We start from the raw sequence: 12,118 nt of genomic DNA, 5'->3' as shown, positions 1-12,118 counted from the left end.
ATGATAGGATTCAGTCAACTCTGTTTTTCTTCTTGAACAAATCTGGGGAAGCAGTGTTCAAGCCATTATTATCATAAGGGTGGGGCTGAGGGTTTGTTGGCACAAGAGGCAATGCTTTAGAGAATATTTTGTGACTGATTGGTTGTTGGTAGGGGTAACTAAGGAAGAGCTGTTGCAGTTGAAGCTGTCAGGGGCAGCGACAAGACGTTCTCCAGGCCCGGTATCTCCTTCTAGGATGACATGCTCTCGTGCCCACTTTTCCTTCTCTGAGTCCTGCATTTTGTTTGCCTGTGGGTGGTCTATCTTCCTGCTTCATTCTCTCACCATGTTCCTTCTTGAGGTTTGAGGCACAATCTGTCCTTCCATTTTCTAGCTTCTACAAGTTTCCCCTTCTTCCCACTTCAAATCCGTCAGTATAGTATATTCGAATCTTCTCTGATTCAGATCTCTGCCTTACTCTTAAGCAATTAATGAATTGTTGTGAATACATTGGGCCCATCTAGATGACCCAGGAAAATGTACTTATTTTCAGGTCAACTGATTACCAATTTTAATTCCATCAGTAATATTAATTCCTCCTTGCCTTTCACAAATGTTGAAATTAGGATGCAGAAATCTTTGGGGTCTATTATACTGCCAACTGCAGACCTTTCTTCGCTATCTAGACACAACATTCCTGTGCCATCTCTCAAAATTGAACCTCAGATGATACAGAACTGTTTGTAATTAGTTCCCTACATGCAGACTGCTGATTCATGAATCTGTCTTTGCTCATGCTGTCTCTATCTCTGTCTCTGCACTTCATTGCTTAGCGAATTTCAATCAGCCTTTAAGGCTGCTTATGTCATCATTTGTGGGAAGTCATCCTGACATTCTAACCTTTTAATGAATTCAGTTTCTCTGTGGTTACCTCCATCTTAATATTTTCACATTACATCAAGAATATCTGTTGACCTGTCAGCCTTGTTCTAGAATGTAAACTCCTTGAGAGCAGGGACTGACTGATACAATTATATATGCACAGCCCCAAGCATAGTGCTTAGCAAGAACTTGTGACTATTCTATTCTTCTGACCTACAGATGAGAACCCATGAAGAGTTTTAACAAATGCTCATTTTAGAAGAACTCTCTGGCAGCAATATGGAAGGTGGGTTTATGGAAGTGTGACAGAAGACTTGGGAGACTTCAGGACCAAATTTCAGTAGGACTACATTAATACAAATTATAATATCTCTCCATTTCTAGAGATCTGCTGTTTCCCAGTGATCCTTGTCTTCTTGTATTCACACTATTGTATAATCTCCAAAACTTAAAAAGTGGGATGGACTTAGTAACTTTCTTCTAAAATACAGAATGTGGCAATAGTGATGGGATATCTCTTCCAAGATTATCCTTTATGAAGGCAGCTGTGAATTTGTGAGTAATGTATGGAGAAGCCATGTGGCAAGGAATTAGGACCTTCAGTCCAAGAGCCTGTGAGCAACTGCATCTTGCCTACAATCATATAATTCGAGCTGGAGTCAAATTCTTCCTCATTTTGGTCTTCATGTAAGACCTCAGCTCTGCCCTACAGTTTAACTGCAGCTTTATAAGAAATGCATACTGCTGAGCTGTGCTCAGACTTCTCAGAACCAGAAATTGATATGCTAAATGTTCAGTGTTTTTTTTTTTAATTATTTCTTTAAAAAAAAAAATGTTCTGATTAGCTATATGGGACAATAGAATGCACTTTGACACATTATGCATAAATGGAGTGTAACTTCTCATTCTTCTGGTTGTACATGATATAGAATCACACCAGTTGTGTAGTCATATATGCACATAGGATAATAATGCATGATTTATTCTACCATCCTTCCTACCCCCAAACCATCTCCTCTCCTTTCACTCCCTTCTGCCTAACACTTTCTATGTACTGTTCATTGTGTCAATCAACTAACAGAGTGGACATAGTAAATGCTTTTATTATTTTTGTGATACAGTTATCAAAATTTCTGTTTTATAAAGAACTTTAGGCTTAGGGAAAAAGACCTGCCCGATATTATAAAGCTTTGAAATGGTCTTAGTTGCAAGGGATTATTCTTAACCTGTAAGGTATCTGCCTTTCTCCTCAAATTTTTAAAAATAAAATGATTCCTTACATATTAAGTATATTTTTAAAATCCTGTACGTATTTATTTTTCACATTGACTTTCACTAGTACAAAATTGGGGTAAACAATTAAAGACAGCATTAAACCCACTGCATAGACAGCCTCATTATCTGTATTATGTACCATAACCCTGACGAAGCCTGAAAGAGACTTGAGGACAGTTATAGAACAACTGCTATGATGATTTCTCTCCCTGATTCTATCTCATATATTGAAAATAAAATGCCTAAACTATTTTAAATACTTCAGTAATCTTCTATCATCTCATCCGTTTATCAAAATCTGTTTTTATTTGCATTCATTTTAGTTACCTTTTATATTTAACATAGAGGAATGTAAATAAATTTTTTTATATTGAATACTAATTGCTAATTCCTTTCTTGACCCATAAGAATTGACTACCTCTCTCCTCTTTCTAGTATAAATGTATTCGATCAATGGTTCCATTGACCTCATCTGTCTATCCAGAAAAGAAAAGATTATGTTGGAACTCTGCAGTACATTCTCTTCCTTCACTAGGGGTGCTCCAGGGAGAGGAAAGAAAGCAAGTGTCATGAAATAATTCTCTTATCAACATACTAATGACTGAACTCCAGGCAAAACAATGATGACAGAAGGATTTTGCTAGCAAAAGATTGGTACATGCTGTATACTTTTAGCAGGATGTGCCTAATTCTCTAGAATTACTTAAGGTAGACACATTGGGATACAGAGATTTATTCATAATGACTTCTAGTAAAATTTTATGCCATATGTGTCTATATATATGTACACACACATGACATTAATGCTTTATAATATAACTGTTTCTATGAAAGTGAGGCCCCAGCATACCTCATAGCAATCTTATTCATTTACTTGGATCAGAATGATGTTATATGATAGCACTTGGGGAACTGTACCAGAAGAGCTAGACCTCTCTTTGCTTTACTTATGCTTATAATTACACATGTCCTTGAAATTGTTAGTAAAGCTCGATGCTAGATAAGATCTCTGAGTCCTCTGGGTCTGAATTATCAATCTGATCTTTTATGCGATCTAAAATTCCAAACTCTATTGATTTTTTGATGGCCCTTTTCAAATTTAACTCTTCTACTGATTGATTCAGTCAGTTTTGTATTCCCTAGAAATATAGGAGGCACAATTTTACACTGGTGAAATAATATACATGTTGGGCCAAAATCCAATCTGTTAGAAGAAATATATTTCACCCCTTAATCCCAGACCCTAAGGCTTTCAACCCAGGAGCAAATATCAATAGATTATGTATAATTACACACATGCAAACATATCTTGTAAAATATTTAGCATTCAGAGTTCTACATGTTACATTTTTCACTGTATAATATATCTTGACAAAGACTTCATATGAGCATACTGGGATTTAATTCAGTATTTAACCTATGTATAAGGTATTTAGTCTTGTAATTCATTTATTTAATTAGTTTTCTGTTTTTTAATTTTTAGAATTTTTATATTACAAAAGTTCTATAGTAAGTATCCTTTTAAAACAGCTTGCTGGATTAAAGTGTATGTCCATTTCAATATTTGTTTTTTCAGATTTGGTCATGCTTTTCTCAAAGCTGTTACACTAATGTGACCTCCTATAAATGGGAATCAGAGAAGGTATGTGCATGGGTTATTATCCTCCTTCCATATTGAAAAGGCCTATCTCAAAATTTGTGGTTTCAGGTAATAGACAAGAATCTCTCTGTCCCTATGTATATCTTTATTAGGTTTTAGAGATAATCAATTTTCTTTCTTCTTTCCCCAATTTTCACTTCTTATATTTTTTATGAAATTTTTACTCATGTCAAATCTCAATCTAAATCTTTGGAAAATTTTCAGATATTTTTCAAATTATGTGTTTATATGATAAAGGACAAAAGATGATTAGTAAAAGTGACCAAGTTTCTTATTATGGAATAATTTGCAAAATTTTATGATTTTTATATCTTTTAAAAAATTAAAGCAAAATTAAGTAATCACAATAAACATGATTTATATGATTGTAGTGAAAATATACTAAAATTGAAAATATTTTTGTACTTGTCAGCCTACCTGCTCAAATGATATAACACAGTAGGCTTTAACACACACTACTATATTGTAGAAAGGCAGGTTTGCAAGATTTCTCCTTGGCTGGCTTCTGGGAATCTGGCAGTTGAATTATTCATAAACTGAAAAGACCAGTTCATTGTGCTTAAACTATCTGTAAAATTATATGGTTTATGCTGATAACCTGCCTTCTTTCTAGGAGCTTGGGAATTTTGATATGTGCTAGAAACAAGTGCCTGTATGATCATCCCCTTAGAAACCCTAGAGTCTGTTCTGGGCTGCCAACATGCATAAGTTGAAGTTTAGCTCCCCCACCCCACCATACCTCAGAATGTGACTGTTGGTAGAATAGGTTCTGTAAACATACAATAACATTAAAATAAGGTCATTAGATTGGGCCCTAATCCAATATAATTGTGTCCTTACAGTAAGAGGAGATGACACAGTCACTTATAGAAGGAAAACTTTGGGAAGACACAAGTTTTAGTGGGCATTCAGCTCCCTTTTAAATGAAAGTTAAGATGGAATTCTGCATATGGTTGTACTTATCTGTCTTATCTGCCTTATCAAGATAAAATGAAAAAAGCTTTAGAGAAGATATTTATGTTTCTTAGTCAATGCAGTATTTATTACAGTACCCTGCCATTCCCATTACATAGAATGATCTCAATAGTAGTTATTCAATAAATAGTACTCAGTAAATGAGTAAATTTGTTTTTTCTTGGTCACTGTTTAAATGGACATTATTGATGTTTCTCTCAGGGTATCTCCAGTTTCTTTTCCTTTTCTTTTCTTTGTTTGTTTGCTTGTTTGTCATTCATTTCTGAACATTGATTCTTCTAATTGTCTCTGTCCTGTTTTAGATGACATCCCATGCTTTTAACTAATGAATTATTGTTTCCCTATGCAATGTTAATAACTTGAGCTATGGAATAGCAAAAAATGTGTTATGGCCTGTTTTCACATTTATTTATTTTATAAACATGTGCATTATAAATTTGTAATAGTAATGTTGTGTTAGATTTTGCTTTCAACAGAAGATTTTGTGATTATGTAGCTTCATGCACTCATCCTCATAAAACCTCAGGATTCACAAATTAACCAAAGTACATGGCTGATTTGCATAAAGATGTAATTATTCTGTTAAACGGAAGATCACAAATTGTTAGTAATGTGTAATATCTAGTAGGTCAAAAAATGCAGTCTGTAAAAAATTGAAAGCTAAATAAAAATAAAAAAAGTAATCGTTTAAAAATAAAACAAAATAAAAAGAATAGCAAATAGAGTCTTTTAAACAGGGAGAATATTATAAATCTATAGTTCGCATACTTTGCTTAAATAAACATGTCAATATTTAATGTGCATGTTTTGAGCTTAAGGAAGGAAAGATTGAATGTGCAAGAAGACACTGGATTTACAGTATTTATATTTCAATAAGAAATTCTCAAAGCAAATTGCTTTAAATGTGAAAATAGAAATTATTATTGACTATCACAACTGAATATTTTGTTTTATAAATATGTATATGGTGACCCTGTAAAATGAATTATCTTCCAAAATTGCAAATTTAAACTTATAAACTCAGTTTTCTATCAATTTTCTATGAAATAGCACAGTTTAAAAAGTCATCATACAACTGAGCAAAATGGTGTATGCCTATAATCCCAGATAATCAGGAGACAGGGGCAGGAGGATTGCAAATACCAGGGCCAGCCTCAGCAATTTAGTGAGACCTTCAGTAATTTAGCAAGACCCTGTCTCAAAAAGTAAAACTGGTGTGCCTCAGTGGTAAGTCACCCCCTAGATTCAATTCCTATTAACATAAAAAAAAAATTAAAGAAAGAAAAGAAAATATTACACTAACTGCACAAGCTTGTAACTTTGAATCTGTTCTACTTATTAGAATGAAACCAGTATTGCGTTTAGGTTTTTATTTAAGAAGGACATGTACTGCACTAAATGTAGTCAACCACAGAAATATGTTGTTCTTTTCGGTTTTTTTAATGAGTAAACATTTATTTAAGTACAGTTCCTTTAATTGTGGTTATGTAATTTCTTTATTTTTTTATTTTTATAATATTGAACTAAGAGGAATCTGGTTTTTTTGTTAACATGGATAATTGTCACCTATTTATGTAGTTGGTATTATAACTATTCTAATATGAGTGTTCAGAACAAGTGCTGATTAAAAATATTACTGCATCCTTATCGTGTTCTGCCAGCTGGTTGTTTATATTAACATTGCAGGGGATCACAGTGTTATTTCAGGAAGCTGCTTACTAGTTATGGGCTTTTTGGGGGGAGGTGATTAATTTTTTCACCTAATTAGTGAACAGTCTGAGAAAAGCTTAATCTTTAGTATGGTTTCAGAAGTAATGAAAGTTAAAATTTAAAAAGACCTTGAGTGACATTCTGCAAGTTAAAAAAAACAAAACAAAACAAAAAAACATCTAAAAATCAAAATGAAGGAAATTGAAACCTTTCCATTCTTTTGTTTTTTATTTGAGATTTTTGTTTTCTTTTTTGTTGTTTTGTTTTAATGTTACTTTGTTTGATATCATGAGCTCACTCCTGTTGTATTAGTAGTATCATGTTTGCCACACTATTCTTTATTTTTATTTAAAATTCTTCTGAATCACTTTGTTTTAGATATATTTCTGCATTAAAGTGTTGGGTTTTGCTTCATGGTGCACTTTGAAATCTTTGTTTTGAAAAATATAATAATTTATTTTCACTTACTAACATAATAAATACTATGTATGCCCATCTCAGTCAAATTATTTTATGCTGTTTCTTTTGTGATTGTGTGCTCTTTCTCTCTTTCAACCTTGTAAAGGGTCATAGTTGCCCTGTAAATATTTCTTCTAAATTTCTTTAAGATTTAAGAAAAATGTAATGATAAAGTGATTTTCAGCTACTGACTGATGAGAATATGCTCTTAACATTTTTATTCTGACTCAGGGAATGAACACAGGAAATATAGTCATACTTAAAAATTCTGGCCAATTAAGAGAACATCAGAGTTATTGTTTCTTACTGAGATTTTAAATATGCAAAAAATGTTTTTTTCATGAGAAAGACAAATTAAGACAAAATTTGTCATTTAAGGATTAAATATTCCATTAGTTCTCATTTATATAGGTGCTTAATTTCAGTATTAGTATTCCCTGAGAGATCGAAATATTGTTTTAGATTTGTTCTCATTTAAAATATATTGAGTTCTGTCTTAGATAACAATAATTATGGAAATCATTGTTTTTGTAGGTTCTGGAATATGTATCAATTATATATTATGAAACAGTTTTCATAATGGAAATTTTAGAATGCCATACAATTATTTATTAAACTTATTTTCACAAGATTTTTTTCTTTTCTTATAGGAAGAATGAAGTGATTGATTTGCCTAAATTAAGTTAATCCCTAGAGGCTTAAACTATGTTTTATCAAAAGTATGCAATTTAAATATTTTTAAAGTAATTTTGTTAGTTTATTTTTGCAATGTAATATATGCACTTAGCTAAAAAGATATAGCTTACACATGCATTTATGATTGTATTACAAAAGTAGTAATATTTTATTTCTCTAAAATGGTAATATTAAATAATACAATTGTTACTCTTATTTCTTCTTATTTCATCATTTCATTTTTGTTGACTATCTGGACAGTAATTTGTGGTTTGGTAATTTTTTGTTAAAATGGCCCTCCTAAAAAGATATTTCAATTAAATGATTAAATGAAAATTGAATGAAAGACAAATCTAACAGCCTTGTGTTTTGCAAAAAATAAGTATGCCTTATATCTAACTACATTGTTGTTAGCCATCTGTAAGCTCATGAAAAATAATGTAGCTCATACTGGTAATAATAATTGCTATTAATAATGGTAATTATTGTTGTTACTGGCATTGTTAGTATTTTTAACATCATAATTTTAAAACGTGGATGATCCTATTGAACCCTTACAAAACAAATAACCTGTAATCTATTTCTCTCCCATACCAGGATACAGGGGGAAGAGTGGCTTCTGAGGGAAAATAATGCAGGTAATTTCACAAAATCTTTGGGAAAATGCTGATAATTGACATCTTGAAAAATAAACTGATGGCATTTGTCGGATGAATGTTTGTAAGTGTAGAATGCTTTGAACAAGATGTTGCTGGTTTGAGATTTCTTGTAGTTAACAAACCTAACATTTACGGATTTATGTGCTGTGGCTCCTTGGACAGTGCTATTTAAAGTACAGCAGTTTTCTGAGTATTAAGAGGAGATAGATTCTCATACCCTTAAATGCTCACTAGTCTGTGTGATAAATTGAACATCTTTCTTAATGACCTACTCAATTAGTCTGAGCCAAAAAGCAGGTATTTATGTGGAAAAAAAAAAAGACTAGAGCGGGGTGCAAACATGGAACCCGATCCTATTCTACCTGTGTTTTTGATTGCTTATTATTTGAAATTATTAGGAAAATCTTTATACTGAAATAATTTCTCTGAACATGTAAGTCTGGTTTGTGAAACTGATCCTTTTGGCACTCAGGAGTTAATGTTTTGGTCAAGGGTTAGGGATGTAGAAAGTAATTCTTGTTTCCTTGTACAGTTCTTATAAGGTTTTGTGTTAGTAAAAGATAATTTTCTTTGTCATATTAAAAATGAACAACAGCAACAAAACCTAGCAGACTTTTGCATAAGATAGTTCTAAGTCTACCTTGACCCACGCATTCTTAACTGAATGGGCAGTGAACCTCAGTTGTCTTAATTTTTAAAAATGGGAATAATTACAATATCTGTTTCAATCATTATGGAAAGTATGGAAAACATATAAAATAGCATATCTGAAGAATCTGGTGCAATGATGTTACAGATGGCCCACTCATACTGTTAGTTTCCTCCCCTTATGTTTTATTTTTTCTTATCTTCCCTGTCTGTGAGCAGAATTACTGTGCAACTTGGATATATGATGCCTTCCTGGGAACAAAAATTTGAAATGAATGTTCAGTTTTCTTTGGGGCAACCCCTTTACTTTCCTCATGTACTTCTTAATTGAGAATAAAGCAGTATTCTGTATGTGAATTTTCTCAAATTTTATTTTAAGAAGTTGAAATATAGCACCTTATCCTTCCTATTAGGAGATTGTTTTAACTGTGAAAGAGAAAACTCTTAACAATGAATATCTGTTATCCAAAGATTTCAGAGAGAACATTTAAATCCTGACTTTAAATGATAAAGCTAATAATTTTGAAACTTGGCTATTGATATCATTGTAAAAAATATGAAAATGCTAACATTGTAAAAATATGTATACCTAATTATTTCATAAAATCTATCAAAATATGAATGAATAAATCTCCACAAGTTTAAGAGCCTTAACTCAGAGAAAATTATATTGGTCTAGTGTTCTTGGGCATTGAGATATCACTTTTAAGGTTAAAGATAAGTTGTTGCATCTCTCTTCTCCTGAAATAAAAATGGAGGCAGCATGCTTAGTAGATGCCTGTTTGGGAGGCAAATTCTTATCTTTGGGTGTTCTAACCTAGCTTGTTAACCAGTGAGTGGTCCCCACAACTATTTATTTTGAGTGGTTCTCAGAGAAACTGAGAATACTGGAACAGGTCAGGCTTCCATACAAACCACTGTGCCACCTGTCCATATGGCTATCGAAGACAGGGGTTGTGGGGTGTAGAATGGTGATTCTTGGTGTTTGAAGTATCAATTGTAGATGGATATACTCTTTGGCTGTTTTGGCAGTAGGCTATAATTGGAATCCTGGTGCAGAACCCTTAATTTTGGAGGAAAGTCCTATGAATAATTACTCTCCTTTGAAGAAACAGTCATTAGCTTTGTAGTACCTGAACAGTTAACCATGAGCTACCAACTTATCATGCAACCAGAGCTGTACATTATCAACTTGATGTCTTACATAAAGTTGACTATGCACAGAAGCATTCCACTATTCCCTCGAAATAGTATTTATGAGATTGGGCTCATGTAGACCCTGAAATCACAGACAAGTTACATAAGAAAGTGGCTTGGATCCCTGTGGCATCTACTCTGCTTTCATTTTTTCTATTGGACTTTCATCTATGACCTCATGGATACTTCCTCACTACCAGCTGATTGAGGAAAAAAAAGAACTATATCCTAGTTCTTATATGATTCTTCAAGATACGCATACACCAGATTCAAGTTTACTTTTGGGACCTTGCAGCACTACAGTCTCTCTCTGAAGCATCCCTCAAATACACTGGTTACGATAAATCCTCTATGTGAGGATAAGCTTTGAGCAATGACCTCATCATGCATCTGTATGTTAAATTTTGCTTACAAAGAGAAAGGGACATATATACAATCATCTACTAATTCATGGCCTAAGGCCAAATGAAATTTGATGGATGTTAAAGGATTTTTGAACACAGTTGGAGAATTGGTAACAAGGAGATTCTAGAAAAAAGTCTGTGAATGGTTCTTTATAAATGGGCAAAGAATATGAAAATATTTGTGTCCATGTGAGTGAACATCAAAGGATGACCCGTTTTGTGGATACAAAGTCTCTTTCCCCAGTCATTATCCATTGCCCAATGGTATTATATCAAGATGGTAATGGTGGTGGGAGTAGAGGTTTTGCATGGGCTCAGTGACATGGACTTTTATTCATCAAAACTATATTTTTTGCTGAATAGTTTATTTGGTAATACGCATCTCAATATGGTACCATTTCCTGGAATGATTTGCCAGCTACATGGTTGCAGACTGGTTATGTCGAACTACTTCAATCATGGGGATGTATAGCATTTTGTTCTTAGTATACTATGCACTTATTCTGTATGTGAATTTGTCTGCTTTGCACACAGTGCTTTTGATAAAACTACTATCTATAAACTTATGGAATTCCTGATCCACCATCATATTTCATACAACACTTTTTTTCTGATCACAGAAGTCACTTCATGAATGAAGCATGGCAGTGATCCCATGTGTGGGATTAACTGGTTGTCATAGTTTGGATCTGAAATGTTCCCAAAAGCCCATTGGCCTATTGGAATGTAGTGAACACCTTTAAGAGGCAGAACCTAGCAGGAAGTTTTAGGTCGTGCTCTTGAAGGAGATTATGGGATGCTATCATCTTTCTCTTTTGCTTGCTCAGCCTTGAAGTGAATGATGACCCACAGTAATCACAGGGGCACTCCAGCCTGCATCCTGAGCTACTATAAACAATGGAAACAGCCACTGAGAACATTGCAGTTCCCTGAGCTGGCAAACCAGAAGTTGCTGGTAGGCGGTATGAAGCAACTAGGGAAATTGGGCTCCTGTGCCCCTGCAACTCTGGAGAGAGCCACAGCCAAAGACTGATAGACATCCACTAAATGTTCAAACCCCAATGAGATACAAACAAAACATTTAACAAGAATTTTCTTCACCTTGGCATAGTTTACTATAAATAACTCTAATGTCAACTTTGACCATATAAATATTCCTTAATAATAATTGTTACCCAAGAGACAAGATTGGATCTTTGACTCATTTAAATATATTTCGTCTGATGATTTAAAAGATTACTTGGGATCAATCTTCCAATCTTTGTTTTTCTAACTCTATTTCTTCTCTTACCACTTACTCATTCTCTTGCATTATCACTACTACCTCAGATGAACACCATTTTATCTATTTCTTCTTTCTACCTGGGGTAAATTATTCTTTAATATTTTCCTTCCTCCCTTCCTTCCTTCCTTCCTTCCTCCTTCCTTCCTTCCTCCTTCCTCCTCCTCCCTCCCTCATTTTGTATTTTATTTAGAGACAAGGTCTAGGTTGTTTAGGGCCTTGCTTTTGCTGAGGCTGGCTTTGAACTCTGAATTTTCCTGCCTTAGCCTCCTGAGCCACTGGGACCACAGGTGTGCGCCACTGTGCCCTTTGA

This window comes from Sciurus vulgaris (genome assembly GCF_902686455.1).
Source record: "Sciurus vulgaris genome assembly, chromosome: 3".
Classification (NCBI taxonomy): Eukaryota; Metazoa; Chordata; class Mammalia; order Rodentia; family Sciuridae; genus Sciurus; species Sciurus vulgaris.
Note: the sequence above shows the minus strand (reverse complement) of the source record.